We start from the raw sequence: 17,702 nt of genomic DNA on the forward strand, positions 1-17,702 counted from the left end.
GAGTCCAAACTAGGGTAAAAGACCCTTTTACCCTTTACCCAACTTAGCCCAAGGCCAAGGCCCAATCCAATTGTCCAAAAAGCACAAACTCCAAAATAATTACCCAAATCCCAAATATGGACCAATTTTCCAAATTGGGCCTAATCCCTTACTTGGGCCTTCATCCATGAGATTCTAATAAAATATCAATAGCCCAACAATGGAATTCTAATGGACCAAAACAACTAAAGTCCAACATGACCCAAAACTAAGAGCCCAAAAGCCTGTAGCCCAAACAGATGAGTACTTGGGGCGTACATAGCTCGTACACTCAGCGTACTCGCTTTAGTAGTTGTACGCTAAGTGTACCTACTTGTACGCCCAACGTACTCCACCAACTTAGCCAACTTTCTCATTTAGCTCTTAAACTGTTAAAACATTACTCCAACACTTAGATCTGACTTCCTTAAGGTGGTTTATCATGTAAAGTTTCCAACTTTACATGTATGCATGGTTTAGTGGGTCTCTAGAGCTCAAAGGAGCTTAATAAATGACTTAATACATGTATGAGACTAATCCCACCATAAAGTTTGCACCTTTACGCTTAAGAAACCCTTAATATGCCTAGATCTACAAGGATAAGCTCCATAAACGAACTTATCTCACAATCACCAAACTAAAGGGACCAAAATGACAATAAACAAGCTAAATAGTAGATCAATGCAAGGAGTAGCCAAGGTATAGACTTTATACCTCAATAGCCACAAAATGAAGGTGATAAAGCTGGATCTCTAAGCTCCTCTCCAAAGGATGAGTCTTCAACCTTCTCCTTCTCATTCAAGATGCACCAAATACACCACAAAAAAAAGCTTCACAAGAGCTTAAAAGTGCCACTCAAAGGCTAAGGGATGAATTAGGGGTTTCAAAGGTATGGAGGCTGGTTAAATAAGGCCAAACGAGGCTATCTTATGGCTTATATATGGCATAAGCCCTAAAATTAGGGTTTCTAATCTGCCCACGTACGCCCAACGTACATAGATAATCTCCATGGCCAACCTGACTTAGTACGCCCAACGTATTCCACCTTTCCTTAAGTTGCCAATTTTGCCCCCTAGGGACCAATTCTACAAAACATTACACCCCCAAAGGTATAACCTGAAAAGTACAATAAATCAAGTGTTACAACAATAATTGTCATAGATTCTTGACATATGTGTAGTCATTTCGAACAGTAAAAGTCATAGATTCTAGAGATATGTGTAGTCATTCTGAACAGTAAATGTCATAGATTTCTGATAGTATTTCGGACCCTCATTCCGGAGCCACGTTCCGGACCGGCTATTTCGGACCATTGTTTCGGACATTGCTTTTGTACGTAATTGTCATAGATTCCTGACATATGTGTTGTCATTTCTCAACAGTAAAAATCATAGATTCCTGCAAAAACAAAATTCCAAAAACAATTTAATACGTTACCGTAAAAATAAATTATAATTATAAAATTATTTTTTTCGATTTTACCTTTATCGGACGCAATTCCGAAGGCTCTTGTAAATGAATACAAATTCGTCGTCCGTACAACCCACTTTTTTTTTTTAACATCCACGTTAACTCGTCTTTGGATTAACATGTGTTATTAAACAATACTTAGAAAAAGAATTATAAGTATCATTTTTCGGATCATCATTCCGGGGTTCGGACTTACATTATTATTCCAGAACCCCTACAATACCTAATTTTGAACTAATACAACCGATGTGAAACACATTACAAAGTACTTACATGAGATTCATACACATACAGCGAGAAAAAGATAATCTATATTATTCAGGAGTTGTTCCTCGTATTCCGGACCATTCCAAACAATTCTGAAATACGTTAATCGTTTCATAAAATCAAATGCAAAGTAAGTTAAAGTGTAAAACTTACTTGATGAATCCATGCTGAAAATTTGGTCCAAAATTCGGGTAGATCGTGCTTTGGATCTGCTAACTCTGGAACACGTATTCTAAAGTTTTTGTGTGTGAGACCCATATATATACTATTGGGCTCCAGTATTGGACTTGGACCGGTTTTCGGATCCGGAATAATCCATTCCAGACCAAATGGTTTGTTTTCAAAAAAAAAGTTGGTTATATTTAAAAAAACCCTAAGAAAATAGTTAGATTACTCAATTTCCCAAAAATAAATTAAACCGAATGATGGGTACGGGCATCATTCAGTAGGTTTGATGGATACAATTTGAAAACAAATTGATTTGTATTAGATTGAAAAATCGCTTACATGGGTTCATGGATAACGAAGTGGCACATATAAAACCTATTTATCTATTTTTATATATTTATAAATTTAAATAAAGGCAAATATATCAAAATATTTTAAATCTAAGTGGATAGATAAAATAAACAAGTGAAAATGTGCTCCCCATCAATATGGCTTAACGGTTATCCCTTGATATTAACACTTCCAAAAATAGAGTTAGACCAAAATTCAAATCTCAAAAATGTTGTTTAAAATAAGAGAAATTAAATATCTTTTTAATTTTTGTTTCTACTAATCTTCCTATTCATTGGATTAAGATAAGGGTTAAAATCAAGAAATAAGATTAAGAGAAAGAATTAATGGATTTAACATGTCATTGTTTTATATGAGTAGGAAGTAAGTGGAATTGAAATTCATCAGAATGTGGATGGAAAGATGACAGCATATAGTTAACGACAATTTTGAATTCTAATATTAAATCCTACAGACGATCAAATTTATTTCATAGTATTTTACAGCACAAAAAGGGAGAGAAATTGAATTATAAATCTATAATATGGCCGATTTTGACCTTATTGCCTCTAAAAGTTTTACTATTTTTTGGATTCTAAAAAGACACCAGTAACAGCAAGAATTAAAGTTCCAGTCCACGACCCAACCATCAAAGCCCAGACTAGCATACCAAACCTACACTAATGCACGGTCCAAAATATTATTTTACCGTAAATTTCTCTTTAATTTTGGTTTTTTATTTTCTTATTGGTCCATCTTATTGACAATTCTTCTTATTGGTTTTTTATTTTATTTTATTTTTTTTGCTGCATGCAATCTTTTATGAGTTTTGATATTTATATTTTGTAGTATTCGTTAAATAAATAATATTCACATGTTAATTTATGGTTTTTTTTTTTCAATTTTTAAAATTAAAAAGTTACATAATACTTATGCTTATATACGTAAAGTATCAAATGTAATAAATATTATATTAAATTGCAATTACTATGTTTTTTTATTTTTTATTTCAAAATTTTATTTTAAAAAATATTTATTATTTATATTTTAATATTTTATTTTTTTAATCAACTCGTGTAATAGACAAGTTTTACAGCTAGTGTTAATATGAAATCGTAAAATCCTTATAAATTATTATTATTATTATTATATATTAAAATTTTCTACTACAGTACCCGACCAGGGCAATGTAGCTTGGTAACTTACTTCCACCGTGGTTAGTATTCGGCCCTTCTATGTTAAATATATCCCGATCCTTTCACCGTCTTCCTTTCATCTCCCACCGCTTTTTCATCTCCATCCTTCCACAAGGTTTCTCTTAGCAGATCCTCTATTCGCACACCGATGAGGAGCACGAACGCAACAGATCAGGGAGGTGGGGAGGATGGTTCGATGGTGGCAAATCTGTTGAGTAGGGGGGTAGTTGACCTCCGGTCGCCCCTTTGTGGTGTACTCTTCGTCTGGTAGAGAGAGAGAGAGAGAGAGGGAAAAAAGAAAAACGAACGGAAATACATAAGGTCACTCCGTTTCTTCTACATCGAACTCATACTCCTTATCGCTTGCTTCTCTGTCACATGTTTCCCTGTAGATCGATTTCACCATTTCTCCTTGTCTTCTCTATTTGTACCATATTCAAGCCCTAAATTGATTGTCACTTGCAACTGTAGAAAGAAAAAAGAGAACGAATGGAGACGGTTCTGACCACCGAAGAGGGCAGCAGTGGCGTCCGGTCGGAGATGTCGAGGAATCGACATACAAGAAGAATCAGGAAGGTAAACATAGCTTCAAAAATCCCCGATTAAAAACCCTATCGACTCCTGCATCTGGGTTCTTGAAAAATTTCATTTATCGGAGGCTCGGGGTTCGCGTCGGACTTTCCAGAGCAGTGTAAAACTCCTTCTCCGATATCATCAGTGCTGATCCGTCCAAATTAGGTAGATTAAGGCACCCAAGACCGATAAAGTGTTCCATGGCGATTAAACGCTAATCTATATGGTATGTAGTCTTCGTCAACGAGATGTTAGTCTTAATTAGAGACGACGTCGAATTTCAGGTGGACAAGCATATTTTCAATCCTTTATCAATTTGATTATTTTTCTTTTCTAAATTCTCACAATCGCCTGCATCAGTCTCCATCAATTACTTTATCTGTTTTTGATCAATAACTTCTTTTCTATGACTCTTCCATCCCTCTTTCAGGTTAGCGTTTTGCTTAATAGGATGTAGATTAATGGTTGTTTGTAAGTAATTCTTCAGAATCACAGGAATAGAGCAAAATGTGCGACCATTTGAGAAGCAACAGCGACAGGGGAGTCATGATTCACGATCAAAACTCCCGATTTTCCATCAACGGAAAACCCATTTTCCATATCGTCCCATTTTTGGCTTGGGAGCTGTGGGGCTTGCTGTGAGTTTTCTGGAACTTCTAACTTTCTCAAAAAAGACTCATTCATGACCAAAAAAAAGATAATGATTTTTTTTGTGATCAAGTTGCTGAAGGTGCTAGAGTTGCAGGTGCTTCAAGGATCATTAGTGTTGATCTCAATGCCAACAGATTTGAGCTCGGTAAGATTTTGCTGCCTAAAAATATGACAAAAAACGTATATTTTATTTTTTTTTCCCTTTTTCAGGTTGATTGGAGTTCAATCCTTTGTTGTTATTCATTAACGTGTTAAGGAGATTTTACAATACTAAAAAAATCTGTTTTCTGTTGTAGGAGTTGAATCAATTGCAGTGCCTTGCCAAAATATCAGTCAACATGCTCTGAATCCATTCGCTCAACGTTGTGTTCTCGATACCTGCTTCTTTCATCAGCTCCATCACATGAGGTAAATCACTTTCAATCCTAAAATTTGCTTTGTAGATCTTCTACCCACTAGGTATTGATGTGAATTTTATTAATCGTCTAATCTCAACGTTTTGTTCGTACAGACAAACATTCCAATACCAAAATGAGTTTTTAATCTGGATTGTTGTTTCTCACTTTGTTATTAATCATCTAATCAATGGTCCAGGTCAAGATAGGTTGTAGGTTACTCATTTTGTTAATTAGAGTCTACTTTCTAGGCAAAATAATTTCTGTCAGTTGCATAAATTGCTAAAAAATGTTCAGAGGAATGATACAAAAAATGACCTGGTTTCAGCTCCTATTGTTTTAAAATTAAATTTGGTAATTTCTATTTAAATCAAGGTTTATTTGAGGCAAGGTACTTCATTTATGTGGAAAAATTTATTACTACAATATATGTTCATGATCATTCTTAAATGAATAGGTGACGTATTGGGACCCTGGATCAGCAGAAAGGGCTTGTGAAGACCCCAACCCCGTGATGGATGAGGAAGAGGTAACTATAATATCGAATCTATTGGTCGTCCTCGAGCTTCTCCTCAAGGTTTTTGTCATAATATTTTTAAACAAAACTAAATTAGTTAATATGTTTTCTTTAAAGAAAGAGAAATAATTTAATATAATGTGTTTTGATCGAAACCCCAGGAAGGAATCAACGTGGGAATATTGCATTTCAAGGGACAAATACAATGGCCCAAGGTGCATCATCATCTTACAATGGTGTAGAACCACCACTTGCTCCTCCTCTTCCACCACCACCTTCCGTCATGTACCCACCGTATCGGTGAGTTTTTCTTACACTTTTGTGAAGTTTAAGTGAAAAAGTGAAGTTAAAAAAAAAATTATAAATTGATAAAGAAAGTTGGTCTTGACAGATGATAAGTGGGTAATGGGGGCATATATATATACATATATGCTGTTGACTTTTTTATAATTACGTGTGTTCGTTGCTTTATTGCAAAGTTGGCTGCCATTGCAGGTTACATAAAATTGCAGACAACCTTCAGCTTTTTCAGATTTAAATGGTCTCATTTAACTCTTTATATTAATTATATAAACTTATCCATTAGTAATTTTTTAATGAAAAAAAGATCGATATAATTCGCTATAAAAATAGAAAAATATATTCGGTTGTTTTTAATTTAGGATTTTGAATCTACACTTCTTGGTTAAACTGTTTGTTTGATTTACAAAGTTCTTATTTTCCTATATTAGTTAGTATATAGTGTCAGCTAATTTAGTTATTTCATTTATTTAATGAGCTTTTTATCAAGGAATTTATACTAAAATCCGTCTGAATGTGATTGTAAAAGAAGTTGTTAATTTGGGTCGTAATGATTTCTTCTACTTGGTATTGAACTTTGAAAAATCTATCTAATTATAGCATTGTACTTTTAAATATTTTTCTAATTAAAACGCTGCAGTTTAACGCAAAAAGGAAGAAAGTTTCCCTTTCTTGCATCAAGTCATAAAGAAACAGAAAAAGGAAAGTATGTTGATATTTAACACGATAAAATAAATTATTTTTCATTTTTACATTAGGTTAGCATGAAAAAAAAACTAACTTGTCATTTTTTTCATCACGTCACAACTGACAAAACAAAAGTATGGTTGTTGTCTGAAGTGCCTTCTGCTGTTTTGTCCATTTTACCCCTGCTTGGTAAAAACCTTATTAAAAGAAGGGCAACAATGGAAAATATAAAGGTTGTGGATCAAATTTGCCATAACTCAAGCAAGTTCACTGTTGCTAACTTAGGACATTTTTTAATATATACTGGACTAACTTGCCCCTACGTTTGCTGTTGGTTTGCTTGCTGGTGCACTTAGAGAGTATATTGCCTCTTCTCTTTCTTGCCCAAATTTACATTGCTATTGTTGGTTTTCCTAAAGCAGTTGCTGCCAATGGGTCGGTGTTGGACGTGCTTTCTTTGCCTTGTATGCTGGTGTTTTTCTTGAATGAACTAAGAACTTGAGTTGAAACTCATTTAATTTCTGAGTTCAGGTTTATTAGTTAATGATGTACACCAACATTTTGAATTCCTATTACTTGTAAATATGATTTTTGACTTCCACCATGTTAGTTTCCTTTGTTTTTAAATTTTAGCCGGGAAGATAAAATTTTACGCATGGACTTTGAAGAACTGATGTGTATGTTTTACAAATATCAATGCACTACCATTGATTAATTAAAGCAAATAGTTATTAAAATTGGTTGTGGCTATGGAATCATTTAATGAAATGTATCACCACTACCATAAAAGGAAGATGGTTGATGTCCATCCGCAACCCTTGCTGTCCCATGACAGTGTTGGGATTATAGCGACGGATCCTCGTTGGGGGCCAAGGGGGCCATGGCCTCCCCGATTTTAAGCTTGCTAATATATTTATATATATGTTATAATTATGTAAATTAGTTATAAGATAATCACTAATATCTCTAATTAACTAAGAAATTAAATTGTTAATTAACAAAAACATCAGAAAATCACTGAAAAATTAATAAAAAGATCAGAAAATCACTGAAAATATCAAAACCACCATTCTTTGATTAGAAAATGAAGTAAACGAGGAAACTATATTATTAAATTCTATAAAAATACCAAAAATATATCTTAACATCTTTTTTAACTCAAAAATTGAGAATGGCGAGAATAGGTAAACCCCAAAAATATAATATGGCCGCCGGAAAAATAGTCACAGAACTTCACGGAAGAAAAACGTCACCTTCGGACGACTCACCTACTCCTTAGATCCATCGTTGCCAGATCCATTGTCGCCAGATTTATCTCATTCTCCACACTCGCTTTCTCCCTCCTCTCCGACGGTCGACTTCTTACCTCTAGTCTCCGTGAGATTTGTTGGTTGCGGCTGTCGACTTCTTACCTCTAAGTCGTAAGTTTTCTTTATCTCTCTATATGTATTTCTTTCTCTTGCTATCTCTTATATGATAAATTGATAGAGAAAAGTAAAATCTAAATGGAACCTAAACTGAGTCAGGCTAAAAGGCAAAAGCCTGAAACATCAATTAAAGACTGCAAAAAAGAAACAATAGTTTCTTAAAAAAAAGCTTTATTTTTAATTTGTTTCTTATCAATCATCGCTATTAGAGTCTTCACATTTGATACAAATACATTTGATAAAAAACGATTTTTACAATAAAATGTAAAACAACATAAACAAAATACACAAAATTAAAATACTCGAGAGAGTATGATCTATTCATTAAGCCATAATTTGTTATTTTATTTTATTTTATTTTTTTAACTTATATTTTAATGAAAAATAGCTTTTTTTTTTTTGTTAAAATGTAGTTATTAATTACTATTTTGTTTTGTTATATGTTAATTGTGTTATCTATTGAACATGATAAAACAAATGAGTTTCTTAAAAAAAGGCAAGTCTTTCAAAATTGTGAAAAAATAAATTGTTTATGGATAAAAATAGATATATGCAAGAGTTCTATTTTGCCGGATCAAATTAACAACATTTCATAATTTTGTACCAATTAAATTAGTTTGTACTTTTTTTTCGGCCCCCCTTGTTCTTATTGTTCGTGTTCAGCCCCTGGTTGGGAAAAAGCATAACTGAATAACCCACTTGTGTCAAATATAGACTTAACAATGGAGCGGGTTTGTAGCGAATCGGTCTTGATCCAAATCCTTTTAACAAATTTCAAAATCCGATCCAAAACCGCTCCGTAACCCGCAGTGTTTTAAATAATCAGACCCATACCCTTATCTACCGAATCAACGAATATCCAAACCCGCCCTGTAACCAAAATGTTTTTTTTTTAAAATAATCAAACACATTTTAATTAATTCCTAAATAAAATTTCTTAAATAAAAAAATGTGTATTATATCTTAATACTTAAAATAACATTTTTTAAATAAAAAAATTGATTTAGAAAAGGACATTACATACTCGAAGAATTTCAATCGGAATTAAAAATCACTATTGCAACAACTTTGAATTGATTTATGATTTTCGGTTGTAGTGATAGCGAATAGCAATTGCCAACTTTTTCATGTTAAAAAATGATTTATTGAATTAGAAATGAATATGACGATTTCTTGATGAATATAAATTGAATGACATTATGACTCTTGATAGAAGTCTATAAGTTTAGAAACCGACTTATTGATTCCTATGTAAAAGCGTTTTTTTCTTTAGCCTTTGCCCTTTGGACTTTTGATTGAAATTAAAATTGAACGTTAAGAAGTACAAAATATAAATGTATAATTCTAAAATTTATATGGGGCATGTTATAAATGGAGCAGATCGGTGATGATCTATACCCGAACCATTTAATAAAAGGGTTAGTGGGTATGGATCGTTAACGGGTAAACGAATCAAAACCTACGTTCCAAACCCATATAATTCTTACGGGTTTGGCGGATCAGTGTTAAAATCCGCTCCATTGTCAGGTCTAGTCAAATATGGTTTCAGTTATTTGGTTGAAAGTTGTTCGATTTTTGGTTAATGTGATTCGGTTAATTGAATAATGATATCTTTATAGGTTTAGTTTTAGGTAAATTTTCACTATTTTCATAAACTGAGTAACTATATTAAACCATCAAGTTAATATTTTAAAACTTATTTTCATAGATCAAATATTTTGAAACACAAACTTATGTCTTATTTTGCCTTCTAGTTTGTGGATGTCTCATTAAAGGGAATCTAATAACGGAGAGGGGTGGATGTTGTGGATCTTGATAGCGACAAAAATGACAATATTAAGATTCACAATCACATGTTAACCAAAGCCTTATTCAGTTACCCAATAAACAAAATATAATAACCCAAAACTGTTTAAACGAACCTTCTTCGGCTTGATTATAGTTAGTTTAGAGATGTTAAAAAAAATCAAATAAACTGAAACCCGATTCCAATAACACCCTTGCATCCCCATTTCCCTTGAAACTTACCTATCCCCTACCCGCTAAATCATTCACTCCGAGAATGTCTTCCTTTAACAGGAGCACCGAACATAGATTTATGACACTAATGAGATTTCATGGTCATGAAGTATCACCATCGGCCACTTGTCTCAAAACACAAGAAATCTTTTCTAGATGTGTTGTTCTACCACTTTGAAACCAACCTTGCTCCTGAAACCATCACAACGACCTAGTAATCATGTTTGTCGTATCCTCCATCACCTTTTGTCCTATTTTTGATGTATGTTGTATCACTATAAACCCCGAAACCCTCCTTGACTTTACGTTCTTGGTAGGGCTTGTTTGTATGATCTTATTTAAGGTAATTTGTTATCTTGATTGTGTGTTGGTATTGCTATTGGTTCTTAATTAAATAATAAAAATGATACCATAAGACAAATATGCAGAATAGTTTTTTTTTTTTTTTTTTTTTTTATTTTTTTATGTCTTGAACATTCAAAACTACAATAAACATCACATTTAAGAGAAAATATACAATTTCAGAAATTGGATTTATCATGCACCAAGTATACCACGATCATACAAAATGCAATAATTCATTTTATGTTATATAAATTAGGGCCTAATTCGTAACAAAACAAAACCGCGTAACAAAAATCAAATAACCACCAAACATTTAAAAATATATGACAGAGGAAGCAAGCAAACTTAACATATCGTTGATGTGGGTTGGTGGTGTATTCGGTTATTTAATTATGATATTCACAAAAATAACAAAATGTTTTTTTTTATGGAATATAAGAAAATGATGCAACATTTAGGCATTTGTTGAAATGGTTATCATATGTGAAATGATCTGTTTTGAACTAAAGAGAATACATATTGAAGCGTAAGGTTTCTGACAAATAAGACGCAAAAGTTTCTAATTAAATGTGAAATTTTAGACTTTTTTTTAGAAAATATATTTCGAAATTACTTTATGTGACATGGTTCATTTTAGACACGTATTTCTAAGTGGCATTTTAAAGTGTATAAATTTTTCCAACGTATGTGGATTTATGTTTTGACAAACTTATCTACATGGTTCATTCTAGCCTGGGATTCTATTGTTACAATCTAGAAAAAGTGAATCCTTTAAACAGTTTTACACACATCAACGTCAAGATATTTAGTTTAGGCCTGATAATTTTCGATACGACCCGTGATACGACACAAAATAAACGGGTTTGTGTTGAGCTATTCAACCTATCAACCCGTCAACCCATCAACCCGTTTATTAAACAGGTCATATATGAGTTTCTTAAAAAATATACGAGTTGACTCGCCAACCCGTTTAGAATTTTAATAATTTTTTTATAGATTTTTAAATGTATTAAGTATTATATACTATACAATTTATACTTTATACTAGGATAGAATACTTGATACCATTGACCATTTTATATTTGACGTTTGCCCTAAATAATCTCAGTATTTCACAAACAAAATCGAATAAGCCCTCTGTTGCTCTCCCTTCCATGATGAATGACATAATGAATTCACAAAGAACGGCGGCATGAATGATTGAATCATTATTGAACGACGTCGACGCCTGAACGAGAATGACGAACGCACAACACAGTAGGCAATTGATTTGCTACGATCCAACCTACGAACACAGGAACCCAAATCTAACCCACAAACCCGCCAACCTGTAAACCCGTATAAATAAGTAGGTTGACGGGTCATATATAGGTTTATATTCCAAACCCGCCAACCCGTGACATGTATAATTAAATGAGTCGTGTTCGGGTTGGTATATTTTGACCCGCCAACCCAAACACGATACGATTACGATTACGAAGGCATAATTTAGTTCTTATCTGCACCCTTGGTTGTGTGATGAGATCCATTTTAATATAACACTAGTTTATAGTTCTCGTTTTATTAATTGTTGTGATTGGTGGACTAATAATTTATAGATTTAAATGTGTAATATTCTTGCATGGGTTGATCTTAATTAACAGTTCTTCCTTAGAAGGAACTAATTATGAACTATGTTCTTAGCGGCTACGATGCCAGAAACCACTAAATCTTGTCCATAACCTAAGAAGTGGGAAACTAGTTAGCATATATGATTTGGCTACTTCCACTTACATAGCCATTATACAAGTCTACCAAAATACACATCACAAGCTTTGTTGTCGGAATTTGATCATGAATTTGCAAAAATAGGATAGTAAAAACAAGCACAGGAAAGGTTATTCTTGGAGACGTGAAAAGCTTAAAGAATATATGATTTCAAAGAGAGTTTTGCTAGGCTACATAGTGCAACTATGAGTCAACATGAATAGATCGAAAATATTATTAAAGACAAATATGCAAGTCCATGATTTTCTAGCATGCATTATAATATAATAACCTCTAATATTGTCAATGTCATATACAAGATAAGCACATATGAATGAAATGTACCAATAATAACTCGCATTGAGGTTTTCCACGACATGATACAAAGTTACAAACTTAGTAGTTAGTATTCCGAACATCGTAATGGTGTGGTAAATATATAAAATAGATGCATAACTGCTTTTTCGCATTGTATGACGAGAATCCAATTTACTTTGGCAGCAGTACTTGATGATGAAAACACCCCTTATGTAACAACGTTCCAAAAATACTAAGGTAAACCTTTTATTTTTTCCAAAAACCAAAACCATTCATACAATCATTCAAAATATAATCAGAGTATAATGTATTATCAAAACATCAGAGTAAAGTCATAAAATATATAGTGTGGAAAACTCCAGGGGATGCAGTGCGATCAAGTCGGACCCTTCCCTTTGGAACTAGAAATACCTGAATCATTTAAACATAAAATTGTAAATACAAAACTTAGTGATTTTCCTAAAATATCACATACCATACATAACAGTATCCAACCCCATGAGTATATTTCAACCCATGTAAATGCTATGATCCAACCATAGTCTTACAATCACTTCTCTTGCTATAGCCTAATTATAGTCTTTCCTGGACGTGATCCAACCACAATCATTCATACAAATGTTGTGATCCAACCATAGTCTTTCATGCAAATGTTGTGATCTAACCACAATCCCGATGGACTTTACATGTAATATTTTCGAATAATAAATTAACAGCTCATTAATTAACAATTTTTAATTAATATATTAATCACATAATATATAAACAAAACAATCTCTCTCTCTCTCTCTCTCTCTATCAATCCAAATCATTTCCTTGTTTTGAGGGTAACCTAAAAGGAATTTACTTTTATTCATCAAAATTATACAAATTTAGTTTTAGGACCTTAGACACTTAATCCAATAGTCTACCACCTGGATAAGTCACTAACTACAATCACATATACAACTCCGAATTACCAATAAAGAGTGTTTTCCAAAGGCACTACTGTAACGCCCGTAGATTCCAGCTAGTCAATTTAGAGATAATAAGCGTTAAAATGAATTTTTGACAGAAGATTATTTACAATAAATAATCTCAACCAAAGTTATAGTATATTTCACAAGGATTTCGTACATATAAAGAACGCTGAAATCCGACTTATAACGAAGAAGTTATGTCCCGTTGAAGTTTCGCGATTAAACCGGCACGACTCCGTGTATCGTAAAAAGTACATTTTTGACAAAATAATTTTTCGCCTTAGCAAATCTAGATGAAAGTCGTAGTATATGTTAAACCGAGAGCGTGCATATAGAGAACGTCCAAATCTGTATTCGTTAGAGGAAGTTATGATTTTTCTAAGATTCAACGTAGTAGTATACAACCTGAAAATCGAATTTTAGATTGATCGATTATTAGCCGAAACAATCTTAAGGAGAATTGAATATCTTTTTAATAGGAGCCCAACGATATAAAGACAGTAAAAAACGGACGTTGGATGACAAAGTTATAAATTTTTAACGGATTTTAAATGTCTAAACCTGTTAAAATATAACTTTAAAAATAAAGTCAAAATTAGCCAATGAAGTCTAAATAAAAGTTGTGGATCTTGTTGATACCTACGCGTTGATATAAACAACGTAAAAAACGAAGCTCATATGCGAAAGTTACGGATTTTAGAAGATAATTAATTTTCGGATTAACCTCGAAGTGACACGTGGCATGATCTAGGCCACACCTTCTTCCCCACGGCTTGCCACAAGATCGTGACACCTGGAATGAGTACGCCTATCATAGCTTGCATACGCCCAACGTAGCCTTTGCGTACGCCCCGCTTACTCAGTTGTTGCAGCCTATAAATAGATGACGTTTTTCACTCATTTTCTTCATACTTCTTCAACCAACTCTCTCCCAAACACCCCCAAAGCCTCTATGCCTTCCCCTAGCACCACCTAGGTGTTAGAAGCGAAGCCCTGGAGCGCCAGAAATCCCTGAGAAGTAGAGCTTTCGGCTTAGAAGTTCTACCAGCGTAAAGCCCGATTTCTCGCTAAATCACTTGTAAGTTGAGTTATGCTTACCGTACTTTAAGTATAACTTATGTTTATATTCATTATCATCACTATGAACCTATAAACAATATTTATCCGTGATTACAAGTCGTTATACTGATTGATCTGCTTACGAGGATGATGTCTAGGCTGGATTTAGTGAGATGTTTAAAGTGAAATTTCCAAATAGTATACTTCGTATACTAGACGGACCCTACCTCCGATATGGTCCTACCTGGTTGTTCTTTACTTGATAGATCTTGAAGTAGACTTTGAGTTAATGATGAATCTAGACTAATAATTAGGGGCAATAAATATTAGACTAAAACTTAGTGATAATGATACTAGGTTTCGTCAAAGGAAAAGACAATTGCTAGAAGCGAAGCGGTGCCCGAATTTCGAGTCATCACTTTAACATGTGAGTGCATAGTCCCTTTCATGAACATGATTTTAATACAAGTGTTAAGAGTAAATTACACGAATGGTCCCTATGGTTTGGGGTAATTTGCACGCTTGGTCCCTAACTTATTTTTTTAACTCGAAAAGTCCTTACTGTTTGTTTTTGTTACACGCTTGGTCCCTACTGTTGTTTTTGTTACGCGATTGGTCATTGTCTTACCTAAAAAGACTATTATTTAAATAGGAAAATTGTGAGATAGGTAAGGTAAGGTGAAGGGGGTTGGGATTGGGGTGTGTTTATTTAAATATTTTAAAAAATCAAGGGCAAAATACTTTTTTTAGGTAAGACAGGACCAAGCCTGTAACAAAAACAAGCAGTAGGGACCTTCCTAGTTAAAAAAGTAAGTTAGGGACCAAACGTGCAAATTACCCTAAACCATAGGGACCATTTGTGTAATTTAATCAAGTGTTAATTAAAGTATTAAACATAAGTGTAACACCCGGAATCCAGAAGGCTAATTATGGAAGAAAATCTTCAATTAAGAGGCTAACTTGTCGAGTTCAAGGGTGAGAACTCAACGTGTTGGAATATTTAGACATGCGGGAATTTAAAAACCAAGTCGACGAGTTTGTGAGGACCAACTTGACGAGCTGGATAGGGTTTGGGAAACCCTAAAATCGAGACTTTTCGCCCTATTTAAACAACTTAAGCCCTAGGGTTTAGCCTCATTTCTAGCCTCCAAGTCCCTAACCCTAAATCTCAAAACCCTAAAGTTATTTTGAGAGTTAGTGAGTCATTTTGAGTGTTTTTGGTGAGTGTTGAAGCTATTGGACGAAGGAAGAACTTGGAGACACAAGAAGGAGCATATAGATCCAGAATCCTTGCCTCATCCACGACACTTTTCTGATATAAAGCTTAAACCTTGTATAGTAGTCATCTAGATCTCCATTTTAGGGTTCTTTGGCTTGTTTTGTCCAAATGAGTTGGTTATTGATGGGTTGGACGTCCCTTATGGAAAACATTTCAAATCTAGGACCTTGAAAGGCTCTCTTGGCATAAAGGTGCCAACTTTGTGGCCCTAGTCCGCCCTAGATGTCCCATGCAACATCTAAGCTCTTTTTTTGGCCTTTTAAGCCCCAAATGGCCATGCATGTGGACAAAGTTTAGGACTTTACGTGATATCCTGGTTCTTATGGTCCAGATCTATGACCTTATAGTCTACCTTGCAGTTTTGGTGGTTTTGGATTAAGACTGTGACCCTTTTTGGGTTAGGGTTTGATCTTATTCTCTTTAGGAAGGGATTAATGGGTAAAGTTGGAAGCTTTACCCTTTAAAAGGTATTTCCAGTCTAGATCTAGAGTATTGGGTTCAGATCTGAAGAATAATGGCTTAATACATTAAGAAGGGGTTAACATACTGAAGAACTCGACGAGTTCATGGGGGAACTCGACGAGTTAATTTGAAGTGTCCCGATTCTATTAAAAAGGAGATAACTCAACGAGTTAAGGTAGAACTTGATGAGTAGATTCGTTGTATCACGATTCTGTGGTTTATGGGGACTTGCCGAGTTGAAGGACAACTCGACGAGCTGATTCAACTTGGAGCGTTGACTTTGACCAAGGTTGACCCCTGGAGGGTTATGAAGTACGAAATGGGTTATAAAGGGTAGTTACATGTAAGGGTTTGGGCCCAATTTGGAAAATTGGGCCATTGATGGGCTTTCAAGGATTTTATAGTTTGGGCCTTGATCGGTCGAGGGTGAAATGGTCATTTCACCCCAAGTAAGGATTATGGATCATGGTGTGAGACCCAATTACTAATTGGGTGATATTTTGGTATTGATAGCTCATGGAGTTGTCAGGGCAGCAACTAAGGATTTTTGCAGTAACTTCGACAGTGTGATGTGAGTCTCCTCACTATTTGTATGGGTTGAAGGCACCAATTCCGGCCCATTTGGTTTATGTATTGTAGGAAGACCCGGGGGTTAGCCCTAAGCATTATGTATGAAGGACTAGGAGGTGGCTCCGGCACATTGTATGCTAATTAGCTAAGTAGAGTAGTATGTATGCTAGTTGTCTTTGTGATGCTTGCATGGAAAACCAGGAGGTGGCTATTGGCACTTGTCTGTAAGACCTAGGGGGTGGCCCCCGACTTGGCAAGAAAGACCACGTGGCAGCCCGTGGCATAATGGCAAGACTATGTGCGACATATAGCACCTTTATTAATTATGATATATGAATGATATGTATGGCTCACGGTTATGTATGACAGTATGTTTATTGTATGGTATGTGGTATTTGGGTAACTCACTAAGCTTCGTGCTTATGATTTTCTGTTTTGGTTTTAGGTAGCTCAAGTTTTCAGATAAAGGAGCCCAGGACGATCGCAACGCATACACCTGTGTTTTCCGCAATACGTGATTTCTAGGAATGAACTATGATAAATGTTTTATTTGAAATGCTTTTCAATGTGTGAACAAAGTTATAAATGTGTTTTAGTTATGTTAAAAATGAAATTTTTGGATTTGAATTTTGGGATGTTACAATAAGTTTATGTGTTAGATATTTGATATTGCTTGAAATATGTGTTAAGCATATCTGATAATACATGATGGTTTAGGATACAAAATAAACCTAAATTAGTTAAGATGAATATCGGGTAGTATCTTCTTACGGGTATGGGTGAGATATACACGAAGGTTAGAACTTTAAAATTTGTCATTGATCTGAGAGAATGGATTAGACATAGTCATTCATCTCTAGTTCGGGAGTATGGAGAGGGCATAGTCATTTTCATTGATCTGAGAGCATGGATTAGACGTAGTCGCTCATACCTAATTCGGGAGTAT

The 17,702-nt window shown here is 34.3% G+C and overlaps 1 long non-coding RNA gene across 4 annotated transcripts; it reads left to right on the top strand.

Annotated features, from left to right (window-relative positions):
- Window positions 1–3,493: 3,493 nt before the first annotated feature.
- Window positions 3,494–7,176, top strand: LOC111920782 (uncharacterized). 4 transcript variants are annotated; one of them, XR_006188963.2, is made up of 8 exons: window positions 3,495–3,770; window positions 3,921–4,306; window positions 4,453–4,660; window positions 4,744–4,818; window positions 4,970–5,081; window positions 5,526–5,645; window positions 5,747–5,885; window positions 6,995–7,176. It is a non-coding gene; the product is annotated as an uncharacterized LOC111920782 (long non-coding RNA). The 4 variants fall into 4 exon arrangements; XR_006188966.2 differs by having other exon boundaries at window positions 4,518–4,660; XR_006188964.2 differs by having other exon boundaries at window positions 3,494–3,770; window positions 3,921–4,660; window positions 5,526–5,597.
- The last annotated feature ends 10,526 nt before the right edge of the window (window positions 7,177–17,702 follow it).

Source organism: Lactuca sativa, chromosome 3 (assembly GCF_002870075.4).
Source record: "Lactuca sativa cultivar Salinas chromosome 3, Lsat_Salinas_v11, whole genome shotgun sequence".
Taxonomy (NCBI): domain Eukaryota; kingdom Viridiplantae; phylum Streptophyta; class Magnoliopsida; order Asterales; family Asteraceae; genus Lactuca; species Lactuca sativa.